Source organism: Macaca fascicularis, chromosome X (assembly GCF_037993035.2).
Source record: "Macaca fascicularis isolate 582-1 chromosome X, T2T-MFA8v1.1".
In the NCBI taxonomy this organism is placed as follows: Eukaryota; Metazoa; Chordata; class Mammalia; order Primates; family Cercopithecidae; genus Macaca; species Macaca fascicularis.
The window spans coordinates 53156448-53171740 of NC_088395.1; the positions used below are offsets into that span (position 1 = coordinate 53156448).

At 43.5% G+C, this 15293-nt stretch overlaps 2 protein-coding genes across 35 annotated transcripts in view; one reads left to right on the forward strand and one right to left on the reverse strand.

Moving 5' to 3' along the window:
* The window catches only part of KANTR (KANTR integral membrane protein), a 117912-nt gene that overhangs the window by 72129 nt on the left and 30490 nt on the right, over window positions 1-15293 (forward strand). Inside the window, exon 7 of one of the 23 annotated variants that reach the window (XR_012430202.1) lies at window positions 9750-10264. The exons of the other annotated variants lie outside the window; for them this stretch is intronic. The gene's annotated coding sequence lies outside the window, so the exon portion shown is untranslated. Of the gene's footprint in view, window positions 1-9749; window positions 10265-15293 lie in introns of those variants that run through there. 23 annotated transcript variants of the gene reach the window in all.
* KDM5C (lysine demethylase 5C) overlaps window positions 1-15293 on the reverse strand; it is a 63454-nt gene that overhangs the window by 7576 nt on the left and 40585 nt on the right. For 7 of the 12 annotated variants that reach the window (XR_012430195.1, XR_006695489.3, XR_012430193.1 and 4 more), the window contains 2 exons: window positions 8249-8330; window positions 4700-5048 (listed from right to left, as the gene is read on the reverse strand). The gene's annotated coding sequence lies outside the window, so the exon portion shown is untranslated. Of the gene's footprint in view, window positions 1-4699; window positions 5061-8248; window positions 8331-15293 lie in introns of those variants that run through there. The other 5 variants (XR_012430196.1, XR_012430194.1, XR_012430191.1 and 2 more) reach the window with 2 other exon arrangements.

Here is a 15293-nt window from a genome sequence, read left to right on the forward strand (position 1 = left end):
GTGTTCTCTAACAGTGCATATTTTCTTTTTTGAAATAACTAGATTAAATAAATACAAAGTAACACATTTTTACCAAGCCCCCTTCCCATCCTTCTCATCACCCTCAAACTCCCTCCAAATAGAGTCAGAGAAACAGCCAGAGGGATGTCTCCACTGAGACACAGGGAGGACTTGCACCCAGGCAGTTCAGCAGTTCCTGGGCGGGTGGCCCTCCCCATCTGAGTACCCCTCAATGTGCCTGCTCCTCCTGGGATCCTTTCTGCTCCCTTGGGCCTCTGCTTTTGGTCTGCAATGGTTGGTTATGTAGAGGGATCGGTATTGGGGTTGTCCCAAGCCAGGCTACAGGTTGAGCAGGTAGCCACATAGGCCACATAGCAGGACAGGCCCAGCTGGGGACTCTGATGTCTGCAGTTAGGGGTGGCAGGAAGTAATGGATGCATAGGCGCTGACTCGGCCTGATCTTAAGCCTTAGTCTAGGGGAAAGGTCTGGCTGTTTGCCTGCCTTCCTATTTGGAGCTGATCCCAGGACCAAACAGGATGCCATCGTGCAAGGGCAGGGAGATGAAGGGAGGCCCTCAGAAGAGAATGAGGCCTGAATGCCAGGTAAAGGGCAGGAAGGGGCTCAATCCCAGCAGCACCTCCTGGTGGTAGTTGGGAAAATAAAATGGCCAGAGAGGAGACTGTCCCTGAAGGCATCTCCAGAGCTTGAGTCCCTCCGCAGCCAACCTGATCTCCTAAACCCCTTTGAACTAGGTCCCCTTCTCCACTTAACCTGCCTCCTCAAGAAAGATAGGATGGGGCTGGGCACAGTGTGGCTCACGGCTGTAATCCTAGCACTTTAGGAGGCCAAGGTAGGTGGATCACCTGAGGTCAGGAGTTTGAGACCAGTCTGGCCAACATGGTGAAACCCCGTCTCTACTAAAAATATAAAATTAGCTGGGCGTGATGGTGTGCACCTATAATCCCAGCTACTCGGGAGGCTGAGAGAAAAGAATCACTTGAACCCGGGAGGCAGAGGTTGCAGTGAGCCAGGATCGAGCCATTGCACTCCAACCCGGGTGACAAGAGTGAAACTTCATCTCAAAAAAAAAGCCAAACAAACAAACAAACATAAAACCACCCTGGGCAACATGGCGAAGCCCTGTCTCTGCAAAAAATACAAAAATTAGCCAGGTATGGTGGTGCACGCCTATAGTCCCAACTACTTGGGGAGCTGTGGCAGGAGGATCACTTGAGCCTGGGAGGCGGAGGTTGTAGTGAGCTAAGATCGCACTATTGCACTCTAACTAGGTGACAGAGTAAGACTCTATCTCAAAAAAAAAAAAAAAAAGAAAAGAAAAAAACAAGATGTAAATAACTCCCGTAATCCCAGCACTTTGGGAGGCCAACGCAGGAGGATCACTTGAGCCCAGGAGTTCAACATTAGCCTGGGCAACATAGTGAGACCTTGTCTCTACAAAAAAAATTTTTTAATTAGCCGGGTGTGGTGTTACGAGCCCATAGTCCCAGCTACTTGGGAGACTGAGGTGGGATCACTTGAGCCTGGGAGGTCAAGGCTGCAGTGAGCCGTGATCACGCCACTGCACTCCAGCCTGGGTGACAGAGTGAGACTGTCTTAAAAAAAAAAAAAAAAGATGTAAATAAATGGAGTGAGACACCATATTCACATGCATAAGCTGCTGAACTCAATATTACAAGAATGCCAGTTCTCCCCAAGTTGATCTACAGATTCAATGTGATTCCAATTAAACCCTTATGGGTGGGTTGATTTGTTTTGTTTGTTTCTTTTGGTGGAACTTGACTGATTCTAAAATGTACATATTAATAGAAATGAAAAAGGTTAAGAATAGCCATGACTCCTGAAGAAGAACTATGATGGAGGACTTGATTTCTCAGACGTTAAGGGTTTTTTAAAAAAACAAAGCTGTAGTAACTAAGAGTGTGGTACTAGCAGCCGGGCACTGTGGCTCATGCCTGTAATCCCAGCACTTTAGGAGGCCAAGGCAGGAGGATCACCTGAGGTCAGGAGTTTGAGACCAGCCTGGCAAACATGGCGAAACCCCGTCTCTACTAAAAATACAAAATTAGCTGGGCGTGGTGGCACACGCCTGTAATCCCAGCTACTCGGGAGGCTGAGGCAGTAGAATCACTTGAACCTGGGAGGCGGAGATCGCAGTGAGCCAAGAACGCGCCATTGCACTCCAGCCTGGGCAACAAGAGTAAAACTCCATCTCAGGAAAAAAAAAAAAAAAAAAGTGTAGTATTGGCACAAGGATAGAAAAACGAATCTGGCCGGGCGCAGTGGCTCATGCCTGTAATCCCAGCACTTTGGGAGGCCGAGGCAGGTGGATTACCTGAGGTCAGGAACTCAAGACCAGCCTGGCCAACATGGTGAAACTCCGACTCTACTAAAACTACAAAAATTAGCCGGGTGTAATGGCAGGTGCCTGTAATCCCAGCTACTTGGGAGGCTGAGGCAGGAGAATTGCTTGAACCCGGGAAGCAGAGGTTGCCGTGGCTGAGATTGTGCCACTGCACTCCAGCCTGGGTGACAGAGCGAGACTCCGTCACAAAAAAGAAAAAAGAAAAGAAGGATGAATCCGTGCATATTCGCACACTTGATTTATCAAAAATGTGTCTCTGTAGAGCCATGGGAGCAGGGCAGTCTTTCCAACAAATGGTGCTGGGACAATTGGGTGCCCAGTTAAAAAAACTAAAAATAAATTGGGTATTTACTTCACATTATGTATTTTTTTTTTTTTTTTTTTTTTTTTTTTTTTGAGACGGAGTCTCGCTCTGTCGCCCAGGCTGGAGTGCAGTGGCGCTATCTCGGCTCACTGCAAGCTCCGCCTCCCGGGTTTACGCCATTCTCCTGCCTCAGCCTCCCGAGTAGCTGGGACTACAGGCGCCCGCCACCTCACCCGGCTAATTTTTTTGTATTTTTAGTAGAGACGGGGTTTCATTGTGTTAGCCAGGATGGTCTCGATCTCCTGACCTCGTGATCCGCCCGTCTCGGCCTCCCAAAGTGCTGGGATTACAGGCTTGAGCCACCGTGCCCGGCCCACATTATGTATTTTTTTAAAATCAAATAATTCCCAGGTAGATTATAGACCTAAGTGTGAAAAGCAAAGAAAGTAACAAAGAAGTATATTCTTGACATTAGAATAGTAAAAGATTTCTTTTTTAAAAAATAGAGATGGGGGGTCTTGCTACATTGCCCAGGCTGGTCTCAAACTCCTGGCCTCAATCCTCCCACTTTGGCTTCCTAAAGTCCTGGGATTACAGGCATGAGCCACCACGCTGGGCCTGGGATGGTAAAAGACTTATTAAACAAAACACCAAAAGTACAAAGCATGAAAGGGAAGGACTGGTAAAATTGACTCCATCAAAAATAATAACTTCTTCACCCAGAGACACCATAAACAGTACAAAGGAAAACCACAAAATGGGAAAATATGTTTGCCTCACTTAAAATCAGATTCCATATCCAGATTGTAAGATGAAGTTCTACAATTCAACAAGAGAAAGATAGATAATCAATAGAAAAATATGCAAAAGAGTCGAACAGTTTTACAAGAGAGTACTTGAATGACCAGTAAAAAATATGAAAAGGTAGGCCTGGTGTGCTGGCTCATGCCTGCAATCCCAGCAACTTGGGAAGCCCAAGTGGGAGGATCAGTTGAGACCAGGAGTTGAAGACCAGCCTGGGCAACATAGTGAGACCATCTCTACAAAAAAAATTTTTTAATATCCAGGCGTGATGGTGGCATGCCTGTAGTCCCAGCTGCTTAGGAGCCTGAGGCAGGAGGACTACTTGAGCCCAGCCCTGTAGTTCGAGGCTGCAGTGAGCTATGATCGTGGCACTGCACTCTAGCCTGGGCAACAGAGCAAGACCCTGTCTCTAAAAAGAAAAAAATATTAAAGGTGCTCAACTTCATTAATTATCAGGAAAATGCCTATTTTAACCCACATGAGATACCATTTTGCAATTCTCAGCTTGGCAAAAATTTAAAATTGACTGTTCCAAGGGTTGGGAAGTATGTGGAATAATAGGACCTTTCATACTCTGCTGGTTGGGAGTATACATTAGTAAAACTACTTCAGGAAAGTTTGACACTAGCTAGAAAAGTTAAAGATGTGTATACCTTTTGTCCCAATAAGTCATACACCCTACAGAAATGTACGCTTAGGGCCGGGCGCAGTGGCTCACGCCTGTAATCCCAGCACTTTGGGAGGCCGAGGCAGGTGAATCACCTGAGGTCAGGAGTTTGAGACCAGCCTGGTCAACATGGTGAAACCCCATCTCTACTAAAAATACAAAAATTAGCTGGGTGTGGTGGTGCATACCTGTAGTCCCAGCTACTCGGGAGGCTGAGGCAGGAGAATCACTTGAACCTGGGAGACGGAGGTTGCAGTGAGCCGAGATCACACCACTGCGCTCCAACCTGGGCGACAGAGCAAGACTCTGTCTCAAAAAAAAAAAAAAAAAAAGTCTGCTTATGTGTACCAGGAAATATGTACAAAAATGTTCTTGCAGCATTGTTTATACAGTTAAAAATCAGAATGTTCCAAATGCCTTTCAAAAGTAGAGTTGATAGATTATGGCAGATTCATACAATGAAATACTGTTGCCAAACACCAGGGGTTCGGCCTAGGTCTGGTTTCTTGCTGCACAGAAAGCCAATCACTGAGATGAATATTGCCAGGGAAGAACAGCTTTAATGCCAGTAATGTCAGCCAGGAGATGGGAGACCAGTCTCAAATCCATCTCTCCAACTGACTAAAGTTAGGGGTTTTTATAGTAGGCAAGGAATGTAAAACAAGAATTAGGGAGAGGTAAGGAAGAGGAGGAGTTGGTCAACAGGCAGCAGGTGGTTGGATGAGGGGTCTGGTGTCTCACCGTAACCATATGCAGGAAAACAGAAATTCGGGAGGTATAAAGAAGAGGAGTTTGTCAACAGGCAGCAGGTGTGTCTCATTGTCTAGATGTGGTAATATGGGAGGTTTCAGATCCTCGATTCTCTCTGGGAGGCCTGATGATTGGTTTCCTGAGAAAGGAACTCAGATAAAAACAAATATAAGTTTCTCAATTTTCGGTTTAGTGTGAAAACTGGGTTGATTTCAATACTATACAGGCAAGAAGATAAAGCACAGCTATATGTTAAAACATGGATCAATCTTAAAAGCATAATGTTGAATGAAAGAAACCAAACACAAAAGAATACATACTGTTATGACTCTATGATGTTAATAAAAACAGGCAAAACTAAACTACACAAATAGGAAGTCATGCTTAAGTGGTAAAATGTTAAAGAAAAGTAAGGAAGTGGTGACCATAAAAGTCAATGTTTGGATCCTGAATCAATCTAACTATTAAAAGATACATTTTGGTCGGGTGTGGTGGCTCACACCTGTAATCCCAGCACTTTGGGAAGCAAAGATGGAAGGATCACTTGAGGCTGGAAGTTGGAGACCAGACTGGACAACATAGCAAGACTCTATCTCTTACAAAAAAATTCAAATTAGGTGCACTTGGTTTCTCAAGTCACCCACTTGGCCCTCTTCCAAGGTGTACTTTCCTTCTTTTCTTTCCTTTCCTTACTGTTCTAAAGCTTTTAAATAAACTTTCACTCCTGCTCTGAAAAAAATAAAAATTAACCAGGTATGGTGGTGTATGCCTGTAGGCCCAGCTACTCAGGAGGCTGAAGCTGAAGGATCAGTGGAGCCCAGAAGTTTGAGGTTACAGTGAGCTATGATTGTGCTGCACTCCAGCCTGGGTGACAGAACAAGACCCTGCATTTTAAAAAAAGTTTTATTTGTAAATAATTTTTCAAAATATGTTTTTAGTTAAATTGGGAACATTTGAATATAGTGACGTTCATTTGACTATGATGACAGTAAGGAAGGATTGTGAATTGTGTTAGGTGTACTAATGATTTTGTAATTACATAAGGAAATGTCTTCGTATCATGTTTCACAATTTTAAAAGGCAAATAAAACAGGAAACAATTTTTGCATGAATGCCCTCTAATTGTAACAGGAATGATCTTTCAGGTAAATAACGTCCTTGCATCTGTGAAACTTCTATCTATAGACACTAAGAAACAACAGATTCCTGTTTGGAGCAATAATCAGTTATTATGTCATTTGGCTTAAACTGACTCAGCTTAATGTTTAATAAGTAAATTGTTAAATGTTTGAGAAGGAAACAGATGTACTTGTACACATCTTTCTGGTCTGTTCTAATGTACTCTTTGCTTTAGCTCGGATCAAAATGTTTGAAGAAAAACAACCTTTTTTTTTTTCAAGGTTTCACTCTGTCACCAAGGCTGGAGTGCAATGGCGTGATCACGGCTCACTGCAGCCTCCACCTCCCGAGCTCAAGCAATCCTCCCACCTCAGCCTCCAGAGTAGCTGGGACTATAGGTGCATGCTACTATGCTCAGCCAATATTTTATTTTTTGTTGACCCAGGGTCTCACTATGTTGCCCAGGCTGGTCTTGAACTCCCGAACTCAAGCGATCCTCCTGCCTCAGCCTCCCAAAGTGTTGGAATTATACACCTAAGCCACCATGCCTGGCCAGAAAAAAACTTTATTCTTGCTATTTCAGTGCATTTTTTAAATGCCTGAAATGTGTTCAATATGTTCTGTATCTTAGAACCTCTGCAACTCAATGTTTCCTGCTTTCAAAGCAAAGTATGGAGAACATTTGCTTGTATTGGACATGAGGGTATATGTGTATATATGGGTGTTTTAAAGTATACACATGACTGGCCTTTTCATTCTTTGTCTCTATGTGATGCTGTATTTGAGAAGCTACACTTTGTTTTAGTCTAATAGGTAGTATCTTTTGACCATTTATGAACAACAATAAATACATATTGCTGACATAATTAAGAAAAAACTCTTTAAAGGCAAGATCATGGTTGTAAACTTTTAGTTCAAGGCATGGTCAGACACTGGAGAGCTTCTTTCACTGCCCTCAAAAAAGAAATCTCCTTTACACCCTTCAAAAAATTAACTCAAAATGGATCATACACCTAAATGTAAAATGCAAAACTGTAAAACCCCTAGAAGATAACATAGGAGAACATGTTAGTGCCCTTGGGTATGGCAGTAAGTTTTTAGGTACAACACCAAAGGCATGATCCATGAAAGAAATGATTGATAAGCTGGACTTCATTCAGATTAAAAACTTCTGCTCTGCAAAAGACACTGTCCAGGCGCGATGGCTCACGCCTGTAATCCCAACACTTTGGGTGGCCGAGGTGAGTGGATCACCTGAGGTCAGGAGTTTGAGACCAGCCTGGCCAACATGGTGAAACCCCGTCTCTACTAAAAACACAAAAATTAAACCCGGGTGTGGTGGCGCACACCTGTAATCCCAACACTGTGGGTGGCCGAAGCGGGTGGATGACGTGAGGTCAGGAATTCAAGACCAGCCTGGCCAACACGGTGAAACCTCGTCTCTACCAAAAACACAAAAATTAGCCAGGCATGGTGGCAGGTGCCTATAGTCCCATCTACTCGGGAGGCTGAGGCAGGAGAATCGCTTGAATCCGGGAGGCGGAGGTTGCAGTGAGCAAAGATCGTGCCATTGCACTCCAGCCTGGATGACATGAGCAAAACTCATCTCAAAAGAAAAATTCAAAATTAGCTGGGCATGGTGGCAAGCGCCTAATCTCAGCTACTTGGGAAGCTGAGGCAGGAGAATGGCTTGAACCCTGGAGGCAGAGGTTGCAGTGAGCCAAGATTGCGCCATTGCACTCCAGCCTAGGTGACAGAGCGAGACTCCCTCTCAAAAAAAAAACAAAAAACAAAACAAAAACAAAACAAAAACAAGACACTGTCAAGAGAATGAGAAAACAAACTATAGATTGGTATAAAGTATTTGCAAAAGACATATCTGATTCTTTATCTAAGACACATAAATAACTCTTAAAACTCAACAATAAGAAAAGGAACATCCCGATTTTAAAACAGGCAAAAGAAGCCTGGCATGGTGGCACACGCATGTAGTCCCAGCTACTTGGGAGGCTGAGGCAGGAGGATCATTTGACTGAGGAGATGGAGATGAGCCTGGGCAACACAGCAATACCCCACCTCAGAAAAAGAAAAAGGGCAAAAGACCTGAACAGGCACCTCACCAAAAAAGATATACAGATGGCAAATAAGCATGTTAAAAGATGCTCCACATCATATGTCATTAGGGTTTGCAAATTAATACAGGGAGATACCACCACATACCTCTTAGTATGGCCAAAATCCAGGACACTGACAATACCAAATGCTGATGAGGATGTGGAGCAACAGGAACTCTCATTCATTGCTGGTGGGAATGCAAAACGGTTCAGCCACTTTGGAAGACAGTTTGGCAGGTTCTTACAAAACTAAACATATTCTTACCTTACCATTCAGCACACTCTTTTATATTTGAAAAGTGATTTGAAAACCTACAACTACGGCCGGGCGCGGTGGCTCAAGCCTGTAATCCCAGCACTTTGGGAGGCCGAGACGGGTGGATCACGAGGTCAGGAGATCGAGACCATCCTGGCTAACACGGTGAAACCCCATCTCTACTAAAAAATACAAAAAACTAGCCGGGCGAAGTGGCGGGCGCCTGTGGTCCCAGCTACTCGGGAGGCTGAGGCAGGAGAATGGCGTAAACCCGGGAGGCGGAGCTTGCAGTGAGCTGAGATCTGGCCACTGCACTCCAGCCTGGGCGACAGAGCCAGACTCAGTCTCCAAAAAAAAAAAAAAAGAAAACTTACAACTACATAAAAACCTGCAATGGATATTTATAGCCGATTTATTCACAACTGCGCAAACTTGGAAGAAACCAAGATGCCCTTCAGTAAGTAAATGGATAAACTGTGGTACATCCAGACAACAGAATGTTATTCAGCAATAAAGATAAATAAGCTATCAAGCCACCAAGAGACATGGAAGAATCTTAAATGCATATTAATACATGAAAGAAGGCAATCTGAAAAGGCCATATACTATATGATTCCTAAATAATAACATTCTGGAATAGGTAAAACTATGGAGACAGTAAAAAAAAAAATCAGAAGTTGCTAGGAGTTACGGGAGGGAAGTATGAATAGGTGGAACACAGAGGATTTTCAGGGCAATGAAACTACTCTGTATGATACTATAATGGTGCATACATATAATTATACATTTTTCAAAACCCATAGAGTGTACAACACCAAGAGTGAACCTTAATGTAAGCTATGTACTTGACTAATTATGTGCCAATGTATTGACTATAACGAATGTACCACTCTGCTGGGGATGTTGATAGTGGGGGAAGCTGTGTCTGTGTAGGAGCAGTGGGTATATGGGATACATACTTTCCACTCAATTTTGCTGTGGACCTAAAACTGCTCAAAGAAATAGAGTCTCACTCTGTCACCCAGGCTTAAGGGCAGTAGCATGATTTCGGCTCACTGCAACCTCTGCCTCCCAGGTTCAAGCGATTCTCTTGCCTCAGCCACCCGAGTAGCTGGGATTACAGGTGCCCACCACCACATCCGGCTAATTTTTATATTTTTAGTAGAGGAGGGGTTTCACCATGTGGGCCAGGCTGGTGTTGAACTCCTGGCCTCAAGTGATCCACCCTCCTTGGCCTTCCAAAGTGCTGGTGCTGGGATTAGAGGTGTGAGCCACCGTGCCCAGCACATATATATATATATATATATATATTTTTTTTTTTTTTTTAAAGTAATCTTTTTATCTCTTCCAGGTGCAGGACTGATGCAGCCTGAAATCAGACATAAAACCAAATCCTGCAGGTTACTGAATTACAATGCAGGTTGAATTCATAAGATCTCCAGGTCTCATATGCAAAAACATGGCCACTGATTAGGGAAAAATGGGACCTTGAGAATAGGACTAGGAACATCAGGATTGATTTGGATAGATCTGAGCACCCTAAACCCCAACCCTCACTGAGTCTCCCTTGGCAGCAGAAGCAGCCCTTCTTCCCCAGTCTATGGGGCTGGTCCTGCCTGACTTGGGGACCCTCTCACTGTTAGGCTAATCTTTTCAATATCCACCCGTATCATCTCTCGTTGCCTCCAGACCCATTACTGAATTCAGATTCCTGTACGTCCCAGGAAGTAAAGTCAAACCTATGAGGAGAAAGCACACACACACACACAAATGATAAGATGTAGCTAGTTTATACTGGCAGAAACCTCCATAATATGGGTGACAGAGTGAGACCATGTCTCAAAAAAAAAAAAAGAAAAAAAGAAACCTCCATAATATGTGAGAATTGATTCTATGGATGATAGATCAGGGAAAAAGAAGTGTAATTTTTGATAGGGCCAAAGTTTTTTGTTTTGTTTTTGTTTTTTTGAGACGGAGTCTCACTCTGTCTTTGAGGCTGGAGTGCAGTGGCGTGATCTCAGCTCATTGCAAGCTCCACCTCCCGGGTTCACGCCATTCTTCTGCCTCAGCCTCCCGAGTAGCTGGGACTACAGGCACCCGCCACCACGCCTGGCTAATTTTTTGTATTTTTAGTAGAGACAGGGTTTCACTGTGTTAGCCAGGATGATCTTGATCTCCTGACCTCGTGATTCGCCCGCCTCGGCCTCCCAAAGTGCTGAGATTACAGATGTGAGCCACCTTTTTTTTTTTTTGATACGGAGTTTTACTCTTGTTTCCCAGGCTGGAGTGCAATGGCTTGATCTTGGCTCACCGCAACCTCCGCCTCCTGGTTTCAAATGATTCTCCTGCCTCAGCCTCCTGAGTAGCTGGGATTACAGGCATCCGCCACCAGGCCGGGCTAATTTTGTATTTTTAGTAGAGATGGGTTTCTCCATGTTGGTCAGGCTGGTCTTGAACTCCCGACCTCAGGTGATCCACCCACCTTAGCCTCCCAAAGTGCTGGAATTACAGGTGTGAGCCACCGCGCTGGCTGGGCCAAACTTTTTTATTGTGGTAAACTATATATAACATAAAAATTTCTGGAAGGGCGTGGTGGCTCATGCCTGTAATCCCAGCACTTTGGGAGGCCGAGGCGGGCAGATCACCTGAGGTCAGGAGTTCGACACCAGCCTGGCCAACATGGTGAAAGCCCATCTCTACTAAAAATACAAAAATTAGCCAGGCATGGTGGTGGGCACCTGTAATCCCAGCTACTCGGGAGGCTGTGAGGGAAGAGAATTGCTTGGACCCAGGAGATGGAGGCTGCAGTGAGCCGAGATCTCAGCACTGCACTTCAGTCTGGGCGATAGAGTTGAGACTCCACCTCAAAAAAACAAAACAAAACAAAAATCCATTTTAACCATTTTTGAGTGTACAATTAGATGGCATTAATTACATTCACAATGTTCGGTAACCATCACCACTACAGTATCTAGTTCCAAAACTTTTTCATCACCCCAAACAGAAACTCTATACCCATTAAGCAATCATTTCCCTATTACCTGCAGCCTCTGGTAATCTCTAACCTACTTTCTGTCTCTATGAATTTGCCTAGTCTAGATAATTTCATTTAAGTGGAGTCATACAATATTTGTCCTTTCGTGTCTGGATTATTTCACTTAGAATAATATTTTCTTTGAGACAGGGTCTCACTCTGTCATCCAGGCTGGGGTGCCGTGAGCAATCACGGCTCACTGCAGCCTCGACCTCCCCAGCTGGGCTCAGGTGATCCTCCCACCTCAGCCTCCTGAGTAGGTGGGACTACAGGAGTGAGCCACCACACCCAGCTAGAATAATGTTTTCAAGGTTCATCCATGTTGTAGCATGTGTCCAACCTTTATTCTTTTTGTGGCTGAATAATATTCCAGTATTTGTATATACTGCATTTTGTTTATACAGTTATCTGTTGATGGGTACTTGGGGTTTATTTACCTTTTGGTTATTGTGAATAATGATGCAAAGAATGCTGGTTCAGAAATATGTTTTGACTCCTTGTTTTCAGTTCGTTTGGATATATTCTTAGGAGTGGAATTGCTGGGTCATATGATAATTCTCTGTACCAGGACTCCAATTTCTCCCCATCTTCTCCAATACTTATTATTTTATTATTATTATTATTATTATTATTATAGCCATACTAGTGGGTATGAAGTGGTAACTGATCTAATGATGTTGAGCATCTTTTCATGTGCTCTTGGCCATTTTTATATCTTGGGAGAAATATCTATTCAAGTCCTTTGCCCATTTTTTTTTCTTCCTAATCACAAAGACATGATCCTTTGGTTTTTTTGTTTTTTTGGTTTTTTGGTTTTTTTTGAGACAGTCTTGCTCTGTTGCCCAGCCTGGAGTGCAGTGGCATGATCATGGCTCACTGTAGCTGCCACCTCCCAGGTTCAAGTGATTCTCCTGCCTCAGCCTCCCAAGTAGCTGGGATTACAGGCACATGCCACCACGCCCAGCTAATTTTTGTATTTTTAGTAGAGATGGGTTTCACCATGTTGGCCAGGCTGGCCTTGAACTCCTGACCTCTGGTGATCTGCCCACCTCTGCCTCCCAAAGTGCTGGGATTACAGGCGTGAGCCACCGCGCCTGGCCTCCTTTGCCCATTTTTAAATTGAATTGCTTGTCTTTTTGTTGTTGAGTTGTAGGAGTTATTTGTATATTCTGGATAGCAAATCCTTATCAGATATATGATTGCAAATATGTTATCTTATTCTGTAGGCTGTCTTTTCACTTTCTTGATGTCCTTTGATGCACAAAATTTTTAATTCTGATGAAGTCCGATTTATCTGTTTTTTCTGTTGTTGCTCATGCTTGTGGTGGCTGTTGCTACATCCAAGGTCATGAACATTAACTCCTATGTTTTCTTCCAGTTTTATGGTTTTAGGACTTAAATTTAGGTCATTAATCCATTTTGAGTTAATGGTATATGGTGTGAAGTAGGCATCCAACTTCATACTTTTGCATGTGAAAATCCAGTTGTCCCAGCACCATTTGTTGAAGAGACCAATCTCTCCCCCCATTGAATGGACTTGGCACTCTTGTAAAAAATCAATTGGTGGCTGGGCACAGTGGCTCACACTGTGCAAGACTTGGAAGACTTAATACTGATAAGATGTTAATACTAGCCAAAGTGATCTACAGATTAAATACAGTCCTTATGAAAATTCCAACAGCCTTTTTGCAGAAATGAAAAAGCTAACCGGGTGTGGTGGCTCACGCCTGTAATCCCAACACTTTGGGAGGCTGAGGTGGGAGGACTGCTTGAGCCCAGAAGTTTGAGGCCAGTCTGGGCAAGAGTGAGACCCTGTCTCTACAAAAAAAAAAAAAAAAAAGTAGCTGGGTGTAGTGGCACATGCCTTTTAAATCCCACCTACTTGGGATGCTGAGGTAGGAGGATCACTTGAGCCCAGGAGTTTGAGGCTGCAGTGAGCTTCAAACTGCAGTGAGCCAAGATTACACCACTGCACTCCAGCCTGGGCAACACAGCAAGACTGTGTCTTAAAAAAAAAAAAAAAAAAAAAAATTGGCCGTTTGACTTTGTTCTTTTTTTTCTAAGACTGTTTTGGCTATTCACGGCCCCTTGTAATTCCGTATGAATTTGAGGATCAACTTTTTCTTTTTTTTTTTTTTTCTTGAGACGGAGTCTCGCTCTGTCGCCCAGGCTGGAGTGCAGTGGCGTGATCTCAGCTCACTGCAACCTCCGCCGCCCAGGATCAAGTAATTCTCCTGCCTCAGCCTCCCGAGTAGCTGGGATTACAGGCACAGATTACCATGCCCGGATAATTTTTTTAAATGATTTTTAGTAGATATGGGGTTCCACCATGTTGGCCAGGCTGGCCTCAAACTCCTGACCTTGTGGTCTGCCCTCCTCAGCCTCCCAAAGTGCTGGGATTACAGGCATGAGATACCACACCTGGCTAGCTTTTTCATTTCTGCAAAAAGCCTGTTGGAATTTTCATAAGGACTGTGTTGAATCTGTAGATCACTTTGGCTAATATTAACATCTTACCAGTATTGTCTTCCAGTCTATGAACATGAGATGCCTTCCCATTTCTTTGGATCTTTAATTTCTTTCACCAATGTTTCATGGTTTTTAATGTACAAGTCTTTCTCTTCCTTGATTAAATTTATTCCTAGATATTTTATTCTTTTAGATGCTATTGTAAATTGAATTGTTTTCTTAACTTCATTTTGAATTGCTCATTGCTAGTGTTTAAAAGCACAACTACTTTTTATGTGTTGATCTTGCACCTTGCAACTTTGCTGAATTTATTAGCTCTATGCCTTTTTGATTTTTTTTTAAGAGAGACGAGGTCTCATTTTATCACCTAGGCTGGAGTGCAGGGGCACGATCAAAGCTCACTACAGCCTCAAACTCCTGGACTCAAGGGAGCCTCCCACCTAAGCCTCCCTTGTAGCTGGGAGTACAGGCACACATCACCATGCCCAGCTAATTTTTAAAAATTTTTTGTAGAGATGGGGTCTTGCTATGTTGCCTAAGCTGGTCTCGAACTCCTGGCTTCAAGCAGTCCTCCCACCTCAGCCTCCCAAAGTGCTGGGATTGTAAGTGTTGGCTACCACACCCAGCCTGAAATGCCTTTTCTGCATCAAATGAGATGACCATGTGTTTCTTTTCCTTTGTTCTATTAATGTGATGTTATTACATTGATTGATTTTCTTATGTTGAACCATTCCTGCATTCCTAAGATAAATCCCACTTGGCCAAGACGTATCCTACTTTTAATATGCTGTTGGATTTAGTTTGCTAGTATTTTGTTGGGGATTTTGCATCTATATTCATAAAGGATATTTGTCTGTAATTTTATTTTCTCGTGATGTCTTTATCTGGTTTGGGTAGGGCCAAACTTTTCAGTATGGGTACACTCATCAGCAATCTTGGATGTACTTTGTTAGTTGAAGCAGCTGGGAGTATTTCTAAGAGTTGTTCCATTGATTGTCCAAAACCTCTACTCAATAGTAGCTTGTGTTAAATGAGGTTAAGATGCCAGAAATTCCATGGTACAGTGTAGGCAGGGGAATCCATTGTTTAGGGCAATAAGAATGTTGGAATCGATTAGTCATGTGTAACACATTCAACTCACCCTTTTGACTATGTGGACATTGACATTCCTTTCACAGAACTTTGAGAAATACACTGTGGTAGGGACTACCTAAGTGGTCATTAAACTTGTTTCCTCTTCCTCCTAGGGACAGATTTAGACTACATTTGTCAGTGTCCCTTACAATTGGGTATGCCCATTATCTGAGTTCTAGCTAATGGAATATGAGAAGTGATGTGTGCTACATCCGGCTCATAGTAACCTCCCACATGGTCTTTTCCTCTTCTGGCTAT